Source organism: Heptranchias perlo, chromosome 38, assembly GCF_035084215.1.
Source record: "Heptranchias perlo isolate sHepPer1 chromosome 38, sHepPer1.hap1, whole genome shotgun sequence".
NCBI lineage: Eukaryota > Metazoa > Chordata > Chondrichthyes > Hexanchiformes > Hexanchidae > Heptranchias > Heptranchias perlo.
In genome coordinates, this window is record NC_090362.1 from 16,436,469 (window position 1) to 16,442,468 (window position 6,000).

A 6,000-nucleotide genomic window follows, 5' to 3' on the forward strand; every position below is an offset into this window, starting at 1 on the left:
TTTCTTACAAAAATCAGGAAGATGGGTTTTGCTTCTACTATGTAGAAGACTATTAAAAAGGAAAAGATTTGCATTAATATAACACTTTTCATGAGCTCTGGACATCTCAAAGCCAATTAAGTACTTTTGAAGTGTAGTCACTGTTGTAATGTTAGATTTGCACACAGCAAGGTCCCACAAACAGCAATGTGATAATGACCAGATAACCTGTTTTAGTGATGTTGGTTGAGGGATAAATGTTGACCAGGACCCTGCTCTTCAAAATTGCGCCATGGGATCTTTTACGTCCACCTGAGAGGGTAGACGGGGCCTCGGTTTAACGTCTCATCCGAAAGATGGCACCTCCGACAATGCAGCACTCCCTCAGTACTGCACTGGAGTGTCCGTGTAGATTTTATGCTCAAGCCTCTGGAGTGGTACTTGAATCAACACCCATCTGATGCCGAGGCGAGAGTGCTACCCACTGAGCCACAGCTGACACTGTTAATCACTGAATTAGTGCTCTGTGACATCAGTCTTGAACTTGTCTTTTACTAAATTGTACTGAACTGCAGAAGTTTACACCACAGGAACTCCATTCAGCCCACTGTATCGTGCTGGCCCTTTGCTACAGCAATCTAAAATTAATTACATTGCCCCAGTATCCCCATAGTCCTGCTTCAAATACTTATCTAATTTTCCCTTAAAAGATAGAATGTTCTCTATCTATTTCGACCGATCCCTGTTGCAAAGCTCTAACAACCCACTGCATATAGAAAAGTCTCCTAGCCGCTCGTCACTCTTGATGACTATTTTAAACTGATAGCTAATACATACAAGCTCCTTCTGGCTCCACAATAATCTGAAAAAGAACTCCCACTCATCTCTTTTCTGAGCAGCCTGCAGCAATCCCTTTAAGACTAAGGTCGATAGACTTTTGTTAGGTAAGGGTTTCAAGGGATATGGCCCAAAGCTGGGGAAATGGAGTTGTGGTACAGATCAGCCACGATCTAATTGAATAGCGGAGCAGGCCTGGGGCTGAATGGTCATTCATGTTCTTAATAACTGCTGGTTAGACCGCTCAATGCCTGGTACCAATAGGTTGGCATGCATGGTGTACGCTGCATCTATTGGTATCTCACAACTTGCATAGAACTGCGATTTGCATATTGTATACGGGCCCCTGTCCATTCTGGTGAAGGCCCTTAGCAAAATGGTGGCGGATCAGGAGCGAGAACAGGTCTGTGCTGCAAATATTGGGGTGCTACCGCCCTGTACCCACCAGGCGGAGCCCCTCAAAACCAGGCCTCTAGCGTGATGGTAGAAGGTGCTGGAGGGGTGTGTGAATACACTTCCTATCAACAGCTACCAGTATTAGAAATGATGTACGACTGATGTTACTAAGTCCCCTCAGTCATCATCTGACTTTTCCATCAGCTCAGACCTCCTCCTTCTCTGTATTCCCCCCAAAATTGAGAATGATTGGCAGCTTGAACAAAAACAAATGTGAGAAGGTAGGTTAATGTAGAGAGGAAAACTATGGAAAAGGTAAAATTGCATGAAATGGGGGATGAAAATGAGCAAATAAAATGTAAGAAGAACAAAATCCCCCTTAAAAAACGATAATGAAATTGATGGCACCAGGAAGCTAATAATTTGCAAAAGATTCAACTTTGAATAATTTCCAGAATATTCCTTGATAATTTCTAGAGCTGCACCCAAAATTATGCACTAAAAATATTCTATAAGTGGTACATCATGCAACTGATACATGGTGCTGTTTGCACAATATTGGCAAGATTGATATTGCAAAATGATTTTACAGTTTATTAGCAGGAGACTGTATGTGGTAATTATATAACACCTCGAGAATTTTCAGTTAATCAGAGAGAGCCAGCATGGATTTGTGAAAGGTAGGTCGTGCCTGACAAACCTGATTGAATTTTTTGAAGAGGTGACTAAAGTAGTGATGATGTGGAGATGCCGGTGATGGACTGGGGTTGACAATTGTAAACAATTTTACAATTCACAAGCTTTCGGAGGCTTCCTCCTTCCTCACCTGAGGAAGGAGGAAGCCTCCGAAAGCTTGTGAATTTCAAATAAAATTGCTGGACTATAACTTGGTGTTGTAAAATTGTTTACTAAAGTAGTGGACAGGGGAATATCAATGGATGTTATTTATATGAACTTCCAGAAGGCATTTGATAAGGTCCCACATAAGAGACTGTTAGCTAAGATAGAAGCCCATGGAATCGAGGGAAAAGTACGGACTTGGTTAGGAAGTTGGCTGAGCGAAAGGCGACAGAGAGTAGGGATAATGGGTAGGTACTCACATTGGCAGGATGTGACTAGTGGAGTCCCGCAGGGATCTGTCTTGGGGCCTCAATTATTCACAATATTTATTAACGACTTAGATGAAGGCATAGAAGGTCTCATATCTAAGTTTGCCGATGACACAACGATTGGTGGCATTGTAAGCAGTGTCGATGAAAACATAAAATTACAAAGCGATATTGATAGATTAGGTGAATGGGAAAAACTGTGGCAAATGGAATTCAATGTAGACAAATGTGAGGTCATCCACTTTGGATCAAAAAAGGATAGAACAGGGTACTTTTTAATGGTAAAAAGTTAAAAACAGTGGATGTCCAAAGGGACTTAGGGGTTTAGGTACATAGATCATTGAGGTGCCATGAACAGGTGCAGAAAATAATCAATAAGGCAAATGGAATGCTGGCCTTTAAATCTGGAGGACTAGAGTACAAGGGGGCAGAGGTTATGCTGCAGCTGTACAAAACCCTGGTTAGACCGCACCTGGAGTACTGTGAGCAGTTCTGGGCACCGCACCTTCGGAAGGACATTTTGGCCTTGGAGGGAGTGCAGCGTAGGCTTACTAGAATGATACCCGGACTTCAAGGGTTAAGTTACAAGGAGAGATTACACAAATTGGGGTTGTATTCTCTAGAGTTTCGAAGGTTAAGGGGTGATCGGATTGAAGTTTATAAGATATTAAAGGGAACAGATAGGGTGGATAGAGAGAAACTATTTCTGCTGGGTTGGGGATTCCAGGAGTAGGGGGCACAGTCTAAAAATTAGAGGAGTGAGATTAGAAAATATTTCTACACACAAAGGGTGGTAGAAGTTTGGAACTCTCTTCTGCAAACGGCAATTGATACTAGCTCAATTGCTAAATTTAAATCTGAGATAGATAGCTTTTTGGCAATCAAATGTATTAAGGGATATGGGCCAAAGGCGGGTATATGGAGTTAGATCACAGATCAGCCATGATCTTATCAAATGGCGGAGCAGGTACGTGGGGCTAAATGGCCTACTCCTGTTCCTATGTTCCAATTATGCGTAACTGAAGGCTCTTTCTATTGTTAGAGGGCTTTTCTAATTATACTGCCTTTTGTTTCGATTCTCTGACACATTAAAAGAAATATAATTTAACTTTTAAAAAGTATTTCTGTATAGAATTATATAGAATCTACACCATTTGGCCCAACAGGTGTAAGCTGGTGTTTATATTCCACATGAGCCTCCTCCTTCTCTAATTACCTCTTCTCACCCTGCCCCCATATCCCTCTATTCCCTTCTCCCTCATGTATGTATCAAGCCTCCCCTTAAATGCATCAATGTAAATAAATTCCTCCTAGATTCTTTATTTCCTCTGTTTGTGGCTGTCTTGCATTTATGCCCCTTTGTTCTGGACTTTCCCACAAGTGGAAACAGCTTCTCCACATCCACCCTATCGAAACCTTTCATCATTTTAAAAACCTCTATTAGGTTGCCCCTTAGTCTTTTTTCCAGATGAGGAAAAAAACCTGCTTAATCTTTCCTGATAGTTGCATTCTCTCAATTCTGGTAACATCCTTGTGAATCTTGTCTGCAATTTCTCCAGTGCTTCAATATGCTTTTTGTAGTTTGGAGACCAGAACTGCACACAGTACTCCAAGTGTGATCTGATCAAGGTTCTATATACCTCTCTGTTTTTGTATTCTATTCCTCTAGAAATTAACCCCAGTACTATCTTTGCCCTCTTTATGGCCTCATCAACGTGTATTGCTACTTTTAGTGATTTATTTATCTGTGTTCCCTTTGCCTCATTTTATTTCTGACCATCCAAGAAATATTCCTCCTACCAAAATGAATCACCTTCCACTTCGTTATATTGAATTTCATTTGGCATTTATCTGCCCACTCTGCAAACCTGTTTATTTCTTCCTGTATTTTGATAAAATCCTTCAATTTCTGAGTCCAAATCATTTGCGTCCCAGCACTGATCCTTGCGGGACAACACTTCCCACTTTCCACCAATCTGAGAAACTTCCCTTAACTCCTACCCTCTTGTGTTCTGTTTTGTAGCTGTCTTTCAATCCATTCTGCTACCTGACCCTTAACTCCACACCCCCTGATCTTTGTCACGAGTCTCTATGTGGCACCTCATCAAAGGCCTTCTGAAAGTCCGTGTAAGAACATAAGAAATAGGAACAGGAGTAGGCCATACAGCCCCCTGAGCCTGCTCTGCCATTCAATCAGATCATGGCTGACCTTCAACCTCAACTCCACTTCTTCGCCTGATCTCCATATCCCTTGATTCCCCTAGAGTCCAAAAGTCTATCTATCTCAGTCTTGAATATACTCAATGACTCAGCATCCACAGTCCTCTGGCGTAGAGAATTCCAAAGATTCACAACCCTCTGCGTGAAGAAATTCCTCCTCATCTCAGTCTTAAATGGCCGACCCCTTATTCCGCGACTGTGCCCCTTAGCTCTAGACACTCTAGCCAGGGGAAACAATCTCTCAGCATCTACCCTGTCAAGCCCCCTCATAATCTTAAATGCTTCAATGAGATCACCTCTCATTCTTCTAAAGTTCAGTGACAGGCCCTATCTACTCAACCTCTCTTCATAGGACAACCCGCTTATCCCAGGAATTAATCGAGTGAACCTTCGTTGCACTGCCTCGAAGGCAAGTATATTGGGCGCTAAATTGGGCCACGTAGCGCCCATTGTTTCGGCGCTACACGGCCTCTCCGACATCCAAGATGGCGTCTTGGATACGCACGTTTCCAGCGTGACGTGCGCCGGACACCATCTTGGTATAGAAGTTAGCGCAGATAATGAACGCCGGCTGCATGCAGAGTAAGAAGAAAATGGAAACAATCAGTGTGCAACGCTGATTTAAAGTGATAGACACCATTTTGGCACTTAAAGCTCAACTCAAAGCACAGTCTTGATCCCGACCATGTGAACGTGTCTTAGAGTGCCTGGAGGACCCCCTATCCGCGCTATTTAAAAGGACCATGCAGGATTCACAGGTTAGTGGCTGGATTATTGCTTCGGACTGCTGATACATTTGCAACTGTTTTTGGAGGTCTCCTATACTTGAATAGTAGGACTAGGGGACATAGCCTAACATTTAGAGCCAGGATGTGCAGGAGTGAAGTTAGGAAATGCTTCTACACTCAAAGGGTCGGAGAAGTTTGGAACGCTCGTCTGAAAACGGCAGTTGATGCTAGCTGAATTGTGAATTCTAAATCTGAGATTGATAGATTTCTGTGAACCGAGGGTATTAAGGGATATGGGGCTAAGGCGGGTATATGGAGTTAGGTCACAGGTCCGCCATGATCTTATTGAATGGCGGAACAGGCTCGAGGGGCTAAATGCCACTGCCACTTGCTGCCTCCTGATGTGCGCCACTTTCGGGATGTGTGTCTGGGTGATGTGCCTGTCATGGTTGAATAGCTGCCAGCGTGTGCGTGACCTGTTGAGTTGTGGGTGGGCGGCTTGCAACAGTGGTAATGTGTAAGGGTGAAAGGAAGCATCTGATTGGAAGAGTTGAGTACTGATGGAAGAATTTATTGGTATGTGGCTGATGGGGGTGTAGTGCGTGGAACAGTGGATTGACAGTTGACCTCACTTACTCACTCACCTTGACCACTCGTCTCAAAGCATTGAACTTCTTCCTGCGCTGCATCCGTGTTCATGAAGCTGTGTGCTTGGCATTGACTTCGTCCCC